The following is a 15,464-nucleotide window of genomic DNA, read 5'->3' as shown; positions in this document are numbered from 1 at the left end:
AAGACATGGAAACAACCTAAATGTCCATCAACAGGTGAATAGATAAAGAAGATGTGGTACATATATACAATGGAATACAACGCAGCCATAAAAAAACCCTGAAATAATGCCATTTGCAGCAACATGGATGCAACTAGAGATTATCATACTAAGTGAAGTAAGTCAGAAAGAGAAAGACAAATACCATATGATATCACTTATATGTGGAATCTAAAAAAATGATACAAATGAACTTATTTACAAAACAGAAGGAGACTCACGGACGTAGAAAACAAACTTTTGGTTACCAAATGGGAAAGTGGGAGGCAAGGGATAAATTAGGAACTTGGAATTAACAGATACACTACTATATGTAAAATAAACAACAAGGTCCTACTGTATAGCACAGGGAACTATATTCAATACCTTATAAAAACCTATAATGGAAAAGAATCTGAAAAAGAATATATATATATATATATTCACCGAATCACTATGCTATACACTGAAACTAACACATCATTGTAAATCAACTATGCTTCAATAAAAAATTAAAACAACATGATTATATTGAGCAGCATGCCCAGTGTAAAATTTTTTTTTAATATTTATTTTGGATGCCCTGGGTCTTAGCTGCAGTATGCAGACTTCTTAGTTGTGGCATGCAGGATCTAGTTCCCCGACCAGGGATCGAACCCAGGCCCCCTGCACTGGAAGCATGGAGTCTTACCCACTGGGCCACCAGGGAAGTACCTGGTCAGTGTAAATTTACTCTTAAAATAATTTTTAAAAAGCTATCAGGGGGCTTCCCTCGTGGCACAGTGGTTAAGAATCCGCCTGCCAATGCACGGGACACGGGTTCGAGCCCTGGTCAGGGAAGATCCCACATGCCGCGGAGCAACTAAGCCCCTGCGCCACAACTACTGAGCCTGCACTTTAAAGCCCGTGCTCCACAACAAGAGAAGCCACCACAATGAGAAGCCCACACACGGCAACAAAGACCCAACAGAGCCAAAAATAAATAAATAAATTTATTATTAATAAGAAAAAGCTATTGGAAAAAAATTTTAAAAACTATCAGAAAAAAGTTACTTTTTTGAATAGGTAATACACTCAAATGATTCAAAAGTCAAAAAGTATAAAAGGGTGTAAACATGAAAATTTCCTCTTGTTTCTATCCTCCAGTCATCCAGTCTCTCTCCCTACTATACAGTTTGCTTATTCACAGGAAACAGAGGGGCAGTTTCTTTCTTATTATACTTCCAGAGATGTTTTCTGCACAAATGGTGGCATCCTATGCACAGTTTAAAATTTAGAAACCTTTTAACTGAAGAATAACATAAAGAATAATGCAGGGAATTCCCTTGTGGTCTAGTGGTTAGGACTCGGTGCTTTCACTGCTTGGGGCCCGGGTTCAGTCCCTGGTTGGGGAGCTAAGATCCCACAAGCTGTGCAGTGTGGCCCAAAACAAAAACAAAAAAACAAAAAAGAATGCACACCTCAATTAATTTTCATACACTGGACACATTTATGTTACCAGTACTGAGATCAAGAAACATCACTACCTGAACCCCTTGGCCCCCTCAATGTCCTCAATGTCGCTTCCAGTCACTACATCCCTCAAGAGTCCACTATTCTCATTTTTAACAGTATACTTTTGCTATATTTATATAAACAGGGCAACCTTGACTTTTAACAGCATGTGTTACTTTTGCAGTCTATATATACCTTACATAAATGGAATTATTCAATAAGATTGTGCCTGGATTCTTTCTCTCAACATTATGTTTGTGAGATTCTTCCATATTGACAAATGTAGTTGTAATTTAGTCATTCTCACTGGTGCTTAATTAATATTCCATTGTTATACATACTATTTTTGCAACTTGCTTTTGTTTTGTTTTACAATATATCTCAGAGAAATTTTTGTATCCATTATTTTGAGTGCCCTTATTCTTTCTTTGTGTAGTAGTATTCCATTATGTAAATAACAACTTTTTTTTTTACTTGTGCCCTAAGATAGACATTTAGCAACAACCTATATTTAAAAGTAATATGTGCTTCTAACAAAACAGGGACTAATTTCATAGGACTCTCAGTACATTAGTAAAATATTTTCTAATGAAAAAATTATGTTTTAAAAATATCTTTAAAAAATATATTGACTTATAATAATAAATGTATTTGCTTTATAGAGAAACCAGATTCAGTAAACCACCAAATGCCCCACAGGATGGGACTGTGAGAGCAGAGAAGCATGGGGGTGAATGACCCCCATGACATGGGGGACGAGGGGCTGCAGGGAGTGGTGCAGAGCCAGAAGCACAAGTTAGACCTTCTGACCCCACGACTGAACCATTATCCTGGACCAATCCCAAGGCCATTTGCTCTGCCTGCCAAGTCTAATGGTTTTCCAGCTTTTGCCATTGAAAAACTAGGAATAGAGAAATTTATTTAAGCTACCTCCAGCTAATGAAGAAAAGTAGAAATTCTTCATCTGTAGTTGCGTCATAAACATTTCAGCAAGAACATAAGTATAACTTTCCCAGGTAACATTGATAACATATTCTAATCCTTTGATGTCCGTGTGGGAAACTGAGTAATTTAATAGTGAGCTTATGCTTTAAGTGCAAAGAATTATTGTGGAATAAAATGTTCATTTCTGAATTTAGTTGTCACTTGCTCTTCAAAGTCATTAACGATAAATGTGTTGAAAAATTTTTTTGATATCATGCATTATAACAGCTTGATTAAAATTAAACAAGTGTTAATAAATGTAAGCTATTATTATCTTTGCACATCTGATAAATAATATGTATTTTTAATTTAATATAGGTGCTATCTAATTAAAGTAGGTTGGTACTGGACTCTGACTAGACAGTCAAACGAATGCCTCAGGAAAGGGAACTCTGAAATCAACCCAAAACTGTGAAAATTTAGGCTATGATAAAGGTAGCATTTCAAATCATAAGAAACAAGGATTTTTAAGTAAATGGTGCTGGGACACCTGGCTGGCCACCTGAAGAAAAGCAAAACTAAGTCTCCAGTTAGTTCTATACACTGAAACAAATTCCAAATGGAGAACAGATGCAAACCTAAGGAGTTTAGCCTATAAATTATTAGAAGAAGACACTAGAAAAATTATTTAAAATCCCAGAATGGAAAAAGACATGTTACCTTGAATTCATAAAAAAGAACATTAAATTATCAAATATCTCTGCATGGTGGGGACTTCCCTGGTGGTCCAGTGGTTAAGACTCCATGCTTCCACTGCAGGGACCATGGGTTCAATCCCTGGTCACGGGACTAAGATCCCATATGTCATGTGGCATGGCCAAAACAAAAAATTCTGCATGGAAAAAAATACCTTAAACAAAGTAAAAGATCCCAGAAAAATACTTAAAACAGTTATGACAGACAAAATGCTAATTTCCTTTATATACAAAGAACTGTTACAAAACAATAAGAAAAATACCAATAGCATAAAAAGAAAAGAAATGGATGAAGGATGTGAAGAGGCAGTTCACAGAAAAAGCTTTTAAACACTGGAAGAGTTGCTCAACTTCATTCATCATTAAAGTAGTGCAAATAAAAACAAGATATCATGGGACTTCCCTGGTGGTGCAGTGGTTAAGAATCCACCTGCCAGTGCAGGGGACACGGGTTCGACCCCTGGTCGGGGAAGATCCCATATGCCGCGGAGCAACTAAGCCCGTGCCCCACAACTACTGAGCCTGTGCCCTGCAGCCAGCAAGCCACAACTACTGAGCCCGCGTGCCCACGCTCTGCAACAAGAGGAGCCATGGCAATGAGAAGCTCAAGCCACTGCAATGAGAATCTTGTAAACTACAATGAAGAGTAGCCCCCGGTCCTCACAACTAGAGAAAGCTGGCGTGCAGCAATGAAGACCCAATGCAGCCAAAAACAAACAAGGTATCACTTTTCACCTGTCCTATTGGCTAAGAGTTGTACTGCTTGATTCTTTTTATTGGTTGTATATTTATCTTTCAATAAAATAATAGTAGTATTTCCAATAAAACAGTAGTTTAAGCCAATCTACAAGTTAAAAAATGGTAACATATAACAGTAGATTTTGAAACCAGAAATCAAAGACAAATTTTCTCACTTATTCAAAGTTTACCTAAAGTCTTGCTTTATTTCAACCCTTCTGAGATCCTTAGGTAAATGGACTCTTCCTACTATAATAAGTCCATGAGTTACACAGAACATGCTTTAAGAGAGGCAAAGCACCCCCTCCATCAACTTTCTCCTCTTCCCTGTGCTGCCATCAAGAAGAAAGTTGGGGGCTTCCCTGGTGGCGCAGTGGTTGAGAGTCTGCCTGCTGATGCAGGGGACACGGGTTCGTGCCCCGGTCTGGAAAGATCCCACATGCTGCGGAGTGGCTGGGCCCGTGAGCCATGGCCACTGAGCCTGCGCGTCCGGAGCCTGTGCTCCGCAAAGGGAGAGGCCACAACAGTGAGAGGCCCGCGTACAGCAAAAAAAAAAAAAAAAAAATGGAAAAAAAGAAGAAAAAAGGAAGAAGAAAGTTGGTATGGATTGTTCAAATTCTAGGACTTTAAAAAATTTTTTTTGGCTGTGTTGGGTTTTCATAGCTGCACATGGGCTTTCTTTAGTTGCAGTGAGGGGGGCTACTCTTCGTTGCGATGCGCAGGCTTCTCATTGTGATGGCTTCTCTTGTTGCGGGGCACGGGCTCTAGGCACGCAGTCTTCAGTAGTTGTGGCATGCAGGCTTCAGTAGTTGTGGTGCAGGGGCTTAACTGCTCCGCGGCATGTGGGATCTTCCCGGCCCAGGGATCGAACCCGTGTCCCCTTCATTGGCAGGCAGATTCTTAACCACTGTGCCACCAGGGAAGTCCCTCTAGGACTCTAATTGGATCAAATGTACTAGCAATCAATGTACATTAAAATGTCACTCATTTTGGGTGTGGGAAGACTGAAACTCTTTCAGCATTCTCTTCTCTCCATGCTGCAGAACTGGAGGGTATCAGGGCCCATTCCTAGCTCAGTGTGTGTGTGTGTGTGTGTGTGTGTGTGTGTGTGTGTGTGTGAGCCCCAGGTTGCAAAATAGTGAGTGGACATAGGGCTTGATTATCCCAATGCTACCCAAGGCCAGCTCTTGGGCTCTTCTCTCCCTTCAATCACTGACAGGCCAGAGTCTGTTCCCCTTCCTGCTTCCCTTTTGCACAGACACACACAGTGCTCACTACCCCAGCAGCAGTTCAGGCCAGCTCAGCACTGGGCAGTGAAAGCAAGTACCTTCTATCTTGCTGCCTGCCTGCTTCTTTCCGGACACATTCTCTGTGTCTTGCTGGATGTGTCAGATTGGCTTTCGGTCCGAAGGTTCTTAGTTCTAACCAGACTGGCCAAAAAAGGACTGATGCACGTGTTTCAGTTCAGATCACCCAAGTTCTTCTTACTGAGTTCCAGGTCCAAGCCCAGTCAGCAATGAAGGCACACCAGCTACTCCTGGGAGTAAAGCATCAATGCAACTTCCAGACCCTATTTGCTAAATGGGGAGGGGACTTGCTTAGAAGTGGCTAAATGCTCAAGAGCAGCTGGCCTGCAGCTGAGGGGACTGAGGAACATAGAAGTGGACTTGGATTTGAAAGGATGCTTAGCCCACTGCCAGGGCATAGCCGGGGCTCAATAAATGTGGATTGAGGTGATGACTGAGGTTGGAAAGACAAAAGAAACACATAGTGAATACTGTTTTCACAATGTAAGGACATGTCATCAAATACTACATTATGAGATGCAGCCGAATTTATTAGGAGATTGTACTAGTTAGGATAGAGACTATGCTACTGCAACAAAAACATCCACAAATCTGACTGGAAGAGGATAGAAGTTTATTTCTCTCTGATATAACAACCATTTAGTCTAGGCTACCGAAACAGCGCTACTCTGTGTGATCATTTAGAATCAATGCTTCTTCCATCACTGCTTAGGGCTACAGTTCCCAAGTTGTCCCAAAGAGCCTCAGTGAGCTCACAGGAGCACCATGGGACGTGTCAGATTTTTGAGGAAAACACAGTAATCCTCAACATCTGATATACACCACATAAACTACTAGCTTGAGGTTCTTCACAGTTTCAACATGAGATAGCACTGCTTTCCTTTTGATGACATATTTCTGAATCTAGGTTTTTGGTGGTTGCCGTGATAAAAAGCAAGTCCTCTAAGAAAATCATTGTGGAACAGGGAATGGGGTAGTGGTGTCCAATCTGATTCCAAGGTTTGAGGAGTTGTGCAGTGCCCCATAGATATACACACTCCATCATCAAGTGACTGCAGTTGTTTAAAGTAAAATATTTTTCTTTCAGTTTATGCATATTACTTGTTACAAATGTCTACTAAATGTTGGAAGACAATTCTCCATGGATCTCTCATTGTTTTGCATATGTTGTAAGCAGAGGCATTGACTGCCATTGATCCAGGCTATCTTTTTAAGGATGCTTGTATAACTAATAGGCTTGGAAGACAGAGATAGTGACTGTCTCTGGAACAAAGGGTGGGTGGGTCTACTTACTGTCTAGTATAATAGAAATAACATTTCCCTTGGGCTTCCCTGGTGGTGCAGGGGTTGCGAATCTGCCTGCCAATGCAGGGGACACAGGTTTGAGCCCTGGTCTGGGAAGATCCCACATGCCGCGGAGCAACTAGGCCCGTGAGCCACAACTACTGAGCCTGTGCGTCTGGAGCCTGTGCTCTGCAGCAAGAGAGGCCGCGACAGTGAGAGGCCCGCGCACCGCGATGAAGAGTGGCCCCCGCTCGCCGCAACTAGAGAAAGCCCACACACAAAAACAAAGACCCAACACAGCCAAAACCACATAAATAAATAAATAAAATTTAAAAATAATAAAAATAAAAATAACGTTTCCCTCTAGGGCAAAGATCAGGCAGGCTTACTACCCGTTATAAAAGATTCAGGTTGCCAAAACTTGGTAACGAGAGACTCAGGTTACCTCTCCTGTAACGCAACCTGCTGCCTCTGCAGGTGTCACACCACCCTCTTCACAGAGCCCCACAGGAACTGGGGCTCAGGAAACCAAAGCCAGTGCTGACACGCTGACTATTGCTCTTACCATGAGTAATGCATTCCATTGTCTCTGACCCAAGAGTCTCCTGTCTTCTGCCAACACCCATGAAATTGTGGCTGGCTAACTTGTTAGTTTACAAATAGGATAAAACCTCAGACTCTTTACAGTTCTTGACACTAAGTGGTTAGGACATAAGTACTTGTTAGGTTGTTTGGACAAAACTACTTAAAATACAGAACTATTCTTTCTTTTGGCCCAGGAGCACCATGATAAAATTACTGAGACACTAGGGGGATGCTATGAACTGGAAAGTTTGGGAACTTCTGGCTCAGTGCATTGTTCTCATCCACATGTTTAAACGTGAGACCTGTCACTTGCCAGCTGGCAGGGAGGGGAGAGGAGAAAGTCCAGGGAAGCAATTTTTTTAAAAAGAAAACCAGGCATGAGTTACACACATCTCTCCTGCTCATGTTCCACTGGTGAACTTAGCCACAGGGCTACAGCCAGCTGCAAAGGAGGCTGGGAAGTGGAATCTCTACACAAGTGTCCCTATGCTTGGCCTAAAATCTATGTCTATGGAAGAGGGGGAGATGGATTTTGGCAGACAACTAGCATTCTACACCACAGAAATATTTCCCTATGGCTATCATTGCTTGAAATAGTAGTGCAGGGTGAGATGGGTAAACAATCTTTTAATATCTTTACTGTGAGACGGCTCTGTATGGCTTTTATCTGAGAGGCATTTGCCTTGGTAACCTCTGCAGGTTTCTTCCTTCCTCAGCCTCTCTTGGCACCCTACCCTAACCCTTACTTTCAGGAGCTCGCTAATGAGAATCTTTTCGTTAGCAGACTCTGGGATGCTCTGCTTCTGGTCCTGGGTGGAAGGTCCTAGGATCAGCAATGTGCATGGCTGGGCTTGGAGCTCTTGGTGAAGGGGGAGCAGTGAGTAGGGAAGGGATACTGGACTCGTGTTTATGGCATGGTGGAGTAACCACATTTTGCGCTGGTCAGGCAGGGTAGATCCAGGCTTTTATGTGCCTGAAGCTTATACAATTTGGGAGCCTTCTTTAAATAAAAACTAATACAAAATTAACTATGTATCAAGAACACAAAATAAATATTTATTTAGAATGAGGAAAGAAATCATAGTAATTGTCAAAAAATACACAAAATTAATCTGAAATTAAGGTATACAGAAGAGCAATTTAAAATTGCTTCTTGTATAGATCTCCATAATTATGTAATCAAATTATTTTTATATTACTTACATTGACTTTTAATGGAATGTGTATGGGACTTTTGATACAGGAACCCTTGCTTCTCCGGGCCATTTTCCTGTGTCTATGGTAATGTTGTGTTTGTTTTCATCAACCGATAGACTTTGTCAGCACAAGAAGCATCCGATAGGCTAAGAGGTAATCTGATTTGATCTGATGCATAAAACATGAGTCTTCATACACAGATGTACTTGCCATTGACAATACTGCTACAGGTGTATGTCCTATAAACCTAGGAATTGTGATCAATTCTATTTTGCAAGATTTCCATCAAAAAAGAAACAATAGGGGCTTTCCTGGTGTCACAGTGGTTGGGATTCCACCTGCCGATGCAAGGCACACGGGTTCGTGCCCCGGTTCGGGAAGATCCCACATGCCGCGGAGCGGGTGGGCCCGTGAGCCATGGCCGCTGAGCCTGCGCTTCCGGAGCCTGTGCTCCGCAACGGGAGAGGCCACAACAGTGAGAGGCCCGCATAACGCAAGAAAACAAAAAAAAAAGAAACAGTATATGACGCATTAATAATTGTGTACATTGTACCATCAAGTATATTTCTGAAGTAGAAAACTTTTAAGTAAGTTTCAATGAGAACTGAGCCTTCCACTTACAAGTGTACATGTCTAATGATTGGAAGAACTTCCTGAAGACTAGCTTTTGGTCCCCTACTTTCCAAACCTTATTTCTCCTCCATTACTTACATCTGTTTCTGGTGTTGGGTACCTTGGGACATGTTCATACCACTATTTTGCCCTTGGCTCTGCACTTTTATGTTATGGTGCCAGATGAGTTGGCATGGGAGCATCAGGAGTATTCTTAGAAGCCATTTCTATACCAGGAGGCCTGTGATAACATAACCAAACCTGGAAGTGACTACAAATCACAGATATATATGCCAGTCAGTCCAAACTTTATGTATCCTCAACTCAACTTCTCTTTAGCCAGTTACCAAAAATGCCTACTGCCACACATCACTGTTCAGTAGGAAAAGATAGATGGTGAGAAAGTGGGAGAGGAAAGACACAGTCGTCTTAAACCATTGCTGTTAAAATATCCTTATTTCCCAAACTTTATAAAGACATGAGACCATTGGAATACATTGTTAGGGCTGCTCATTGGGCCTTGGATGGGGCATGTACAAGTGAAGCTTAACCTCCATGAGCTTCCCCTGGCTAGAGGTTGTAAGTGACCCTGAGGAGATCCATCTTAAAACAAATGCAATATCCTCAAAAACCAACTGTTATTTTGCAGTACTTTATAACTTACAGAGCTTTCATACTCATCACTACATTTGATCCTCAGAGCAGCCTTTAGGTTGCCAGAGCTGATACCAAAACTTTGGGAAGTAAAATGTTTTGCTCCAGGCAAGTGGAGCAACAGTGAGGTCTTTTTTTTTTTTTTTTTTGGTGGTACGCGGGCCTCTCACTGTTGTGGCCTCTCCCGTTGCAGAGCACAGGCTCCGGACGCGCAGGCTCAGCGGCCATGGCTCAGGGGCCCAGCCGCTCCGCGGCATGTGGGATCTTCCCGGACCGGGGCACGAACCCGTGTCCCCTGCATCGGCAGGCGGATTCTCAACCACTGCGCCACCTAGGAAGCCCCAGGTAGATTTTTGATGAATGTGTCATTCACCAGTTCAATGCCTGTGGCTTAACTTTAGTTGTTAAATGAGAGGAGGCAGGAAAGGAAATCTGCACTTTGAATTTAAAGAGCAGCTGGCTTGATCTTTATTTCAGATGTAGTGAGATCAGTGATATGCTCTGTGCTTCTCTTCTGCTTTGTCAGGCCTCAGACAAGAGGAGGCTTTTAATGCTGAATTTCAACACCTTAAAAGCAGACAAAGGGATGGAAACTTAGGAAAGTTGATTTAACATGGCCCAGGCCTTTCAGGAATCTCATGGGTCTCTGGAATTTCTGACAGCCCAGTTTCTACCCTTTAGCATAAGGGCAGAGAAGGGCTTATTTAAAACTGGGGCCCAGGGCTTTCCTGGTGGTGCAGTGGTTAAGAATCCGCCTGCCAATGCAGGGGACACGGGTTCGAGCCCTGGTCCGGGAAGATCCCACATGCTGTGGAGCAACTAAGCCACAACTACTGAGCCCACACGCCACAACTACTGAAGCCCGCGTGCCTAGAGCCCGTGCTTCGCAACAAGAGAAGCCACCGCAATGAGAAGCCCGCGCACTGCAACGAAAAGTAGCTCCCGCTCGCCACAACTAGAGAAAACCTGCGCACAGCAACGAAGACCCAACGCCACCAAAAATAAAATAAATAAGTTTATAAAACAAACAAACAAACTGGGGCCCAGTAATTTGGAGAGTTAAATGGTCAGGATAAGGAGGTCTCAGCCAAGGAGGTGAGGTCTGTTCGCAACCAATTCCATCTATATTTAAAACCTTCTGTGCACCCTTTGAGAGCTCAGCTGGTAGAGCAGAGGACTATAGACCTGACATGTGTGGATATCCATCTATGTTTAAACCTTCAAAGGCTTCCTTTCTTCCCTTAGAGTAAAAGCCAGACTCCTTACTGTAGCCCAGCAGGACTTGCATGTCCTGGTCTCTTATCTCTCTTCCACTCCCCGTCCTCCAGCCACACTGGTGACCCTTCTGGTCCTCACACATGCCACCCCCTTCCTTGCTTGTGGCCTTTGCATATGTTGCTCCTCTGGCTTTTCACAGATTCAGCTTATTATGTTTCAGGTCTCAGCTTAGGGTCGCTTTCTCAGTGTGGCCTTCTCTAACCATCTCATGTAAAGTAGCAGCATAACCTCTGCTCCTGCCACTTTTACCTGCCATCAGTCTCACTGTTTCCTCCCTAGTACGTCTCAGTTTATAACGTTCTTATTTATTTAGTTGTTTCCTCACTTAGATTCTGCTTCCTCCACTAGACCGTAGACTCCATGAAAGCAGAGGACTTATTTCTCTCATTCACCAGCATATACCAGCTCCTAAGACAGTATCCAGTCCGTGGGAGGTACTCAATACATATTTGGTGAGCAAAGACTGAAAGAATTGTTTCCCTTCAGGGCACTAGCTGCTCTATTGGTGGAAGGTTCATCTTAGCTCTCAGAGTGGTTTTCAAACTCTCAACATGTTTTGTTGCCTTCCTGCCCTGGGCTAAGCCTTTCATCCATCCAAAGACCAAACAAAGTCTTGACTCGGGTCTCTCTGAGGTCTCTCCCCTAGTACACTGAGCGCTCTAAGGGAGCAGATGTTTTCTCAATGGGTGAAACAACCTGTTTCTCAAGGGTGTGCCCTCTCTCAGTCAGAGAGGATGTGCCCTCAGAGCTTGCCAGGGCACGCTTCTCCAGAAATGCAGGCACCGCTCAAGCTCAACTGAGCCGCCGGAGCGTGGCAGCCAGGAGGGTCCACAGGAGACGACCAGCAAGCTCAGGAGAGATGCACATGGAAAAATAAAACTCTTACCTTGGGAGCCAACCTGGGGCTGGAAAGTCCACTTTGAAAGAAATCCCAACTAGAGCCAAGAGAGTTGGAAAAAACAGGAAAACTCCCATCGACACACACATTTTCACTGGAGCCATTCCATCTGTATTTGTTTCTCCAGGGCCTTGCCGTGAGGACCTTACTTGCATTGACCATCAAAAACATTCAGTTCAGGGACTTGCCTGGCAGTGTGGTGGTTAAGACTCCGCCCTCCCACTGCAGGGGCGGTGGGTTCCATCCCTGGTGGGGAATTAGATCCCACAAGCTGTGCAGCAGAAAAGAAAAAAAAGAACATTCAGTTCAGGGTGAAAAGGGAGAGGAGAGTCGAATGAAGACAGCAAGGCCACGGGCAAGGGAGAAGGGCTGCTGTGGAAACACTTCCTGGCTCTAGAGGGTGATGATCTCCAGAGTTTCCCTGGGATCTCCTTTGGGCACCTCCTCCCGGAGAGGAGGGAGTGTGTTACAACAGGGAGAGCCTTGGCCTGACGGCCAGCAGCCCTGGGCTCTGCTGCTCTCAACTGTGCTCCTCGCTTTGCTGAGTGACCTTGGACAAGCCACGTCACCTTGAAACGTGGGCTCTTCTTCTATTAAATGAGAAATTGAACTTCTTTTTATTGAGGTATAGTCGATTTACAATATTATAGACGTTTCAGGTGTATAACATGGTGATTCACAATTTTTAAAGATTATACTCCATTTATAGCTATTATAAAATATTGGCTGTATTACCTGTGTTGTACTGTGTATCCTTGTAGCTTATTTTATACCTAGTAGTTTGTACCTCTTACTCCCCACCCCCGTCTTACCCCCTCTCCCATTCCCTCTCCCCACTGGTAACCACTAGTTTGTTTTCTATATCTGTGAGTCTGCTTCTTTTTTGCTATATTCACTAGTTTTTTTTTGTTTTTAGATTCCACATACAGTATTTGTCTCTTTCTGTCTGACTTAGAATTTGAACTTTTAAAAAAACATGGTAAAATATATGTAACATAAAATTTATCACTTTCATCATTTTGAAGTGTATATAGTTCAGTGGCATTAAATATAATCACATTGTTGTGCAACCATCACCATCCATCTCTAGAACTTTTTCATCTTCCCAATTGAAATTTCATACCTGTTAAACAGAAACTCCTCATTCCTCCCTCTGCCCTACCCTGACACTCACCATTCTACTGTCTCTATGAATTTGCCTATTCTAGGTACCTCACATAAGTGGAATCATACAGTATTTGTTCTTTTGTGACTGACTTATTTCACTCACCATAATGTCTTTAAGGTTTATCTATGTTCAAGGTTCACATGTTGTAGCATGCGTCAGAATTTTAAGTTTGAACAATATTCCATCGTATGTATATACCACATTTTGTTTACCCATTTATCCATTGATTGGTTTGCTTCCGCCTTTTGCCTATTGTGAATAATGCTACTTTGAACATGGGTGTGCAAGTATTTGTTTGAGTCCCTTCTTTCACTTCTTTTGGCTATGTACCCAGAAATGGAATTGCTGGATCATACGATAATTCTATGTTTAATTCCTTGAGGAACCACCAAACTGTTTTTCATAGTGGCTGCACCATTTTACATTCCCATCAGCAATGCACAAGGGTGCCAATGAAACATTGAACTTTTATTAGTCAGAGAATCCATTTTTCAGAAGAAATGTTCCAGGATGCTCTATATGCAAAAGACATTAGAGTGGAGTGCTCCAAAGCAGTGGGGGCGAGGAGTCCAGTAACCCCAAAAGTGTCTCTGTGGAACAAAATGAAAACTGGATAAGACGTTCCCTAAGGCAGGGGTCCCCAACACCTCGGGCCGCCACAGACCGGTACCTGTTAGGAGGTGATGGCAGGCAAGTGAGCGAAGCTTCATCTGCGGCTCCCCATGCCTCCCTATCGCTTGCATTACTGCCTGAACCCCGCCCCCCTTCCCCACCCCTGGCTGTGGAAAAATTGTCTTCCATGCAACTGGTGCCAGAAAAGGTTGGGGACCACTGCGCTAAGGCTCCTTCACATGTCAAGCATCAATTAGTCTACATTCACGTGACATACTGAGCAGCTGATAGGCATAAGGCATATTTGATTTACTTATACATTACCCGTTCCACAAAGGATTTGAGGAGATTTGCAAAAACCTATACAATAGAAAAGGATAAAATACATAGTCAAGTGTATCAGGGCAGAGAAAGGTGGGAGGGATACCTTTAAGATATATGAGCAGACACTGCCTCTGCCCATGGGCTCTCTCAATCTGAGCATTGTAGGTGAAGGAATGTCAGAGAAATCCAGAGCAAGACTGCTCTATGAACATGTGGAAGCTCCAGAGGCGAAGGAAGACAAGACTGTTCATATTATACATTACTTCACCCAAAGCCACATTGCAAGACTCAAAGAATGAAGAAAGAATCTATCTGGGGCCTAACAAAAGCATGCTGAGGAAGCAGAGTTAGTGCTTCTAAGAATGAACCTAAGTCATAAGCCCGAGGTTTACATCCTAGCTCCACTACCTGCTAACCCAGGGCACAATACTTGACCTCTTTAAGCTTCCATTTTCCCATCTATAAATGAGGGTGATGCTAGGGATTGCTGTGAGGATTAAGTGAGACAATGCAAGTCCAGGGCCTGGTAGAGTAAGCTGGTACATGGTAGCTGGAATTATACTCCAGAGGGTCCCATACCATGTCTTTCTTGTTCATCCCTCTCTCCCCAGCACTTAGCAGAGTGCTGGTCTTAGTAGGTACTGAATGGATGCTTGCAGACTTGATTTGATATAGATGCTTTTCCTGTTTGACATGTCACACTCCCACGTTGATGGGTGACAGGGTCACAAAGCATGAGGTCAGGCTAGTTAAAGGCGTTGTCCACTAGGTAACACCGAGACTAAATGCTCATGGAGTTTGATGAAATTCATGCTATGGAATGTATATGACCCAGGTCACGGGCCTCTACTGTGCTTTCCCTCATGCCCTCCCTCTTCAAAGGAATGTGTTTTGTTTATTCCAGTGAAAGATGTAAAATGATAAATTGGATAGTAAATTAGGACAGGAGAGATATCAGCCCTGCAAACTTCATTTCAGTTCAAACTTCTACTATTTATTGAATGTTTAACATTTAAGGCTGTTCATTGGGCACTGTCGGAAATTTGAAGATTAGCAAGAAAACAGCTCTTCTCTCAAAACATATACTTTCTAATAAATGGGTAGCATATAGATATGCTACTATGAGAAAAATGCCATAAAGATGATCAAATGAACAGTATGGGAAATGAAAGAAGGCAGAAATTACATTCAGTTGTAATTATCTGGTTATGTTTCTCAAGGGAGGTACCTTTCCAGATGGTCTTTGCATTTGGTACCATGGGGTAGAGGAGGAAAGTAGATTAGAGGCGGGGGGAATGAAAGGAACAGAAAAGTGTAGCGTGCTTGGCAATCAGTGAGTCATCTATTTTAGGTGGATCATACAATACACATAGAAGAATAAGTCTAGAAAGAGGGCTTTGAGGGTCTTGAGGTTCAGATGAAGATTTATAGGGAATGGAGAGCAACTGAGAGATTTTGAGCAGGGAAGTGGTGTGATCAGACTGGTAATGGGGAAAATTAAACTAGCAGTGTTATGTGAAAGGGATTGAGGTGGAGCACGGCAGGAAGTGGGGGATGACTTAGGGAGCAGCTGAAGTGGATCTGGGAAGAAATTACGAACGAGGGTGTGGGCAGCA

The sequence above is a fragment of the Lipotes vexillifer genome, unplaced genomic scaffold (assembly GCF_000442215.2).
Source record: "Lipotes vexillifer unplaced genomic scaffold, Lipotes_vexillifer_v1.1 scaffold1191, whole genome shotgun sequence".
Lineage (NCBI taxonomy): Eukaryota > Metazoa > Chordata > Mammalia > Artiodactyla > Lipotidae > Lipotes > Lipotes vexillifer.
Note: the sequence above shows the minus strand (reverse complement) of the source record.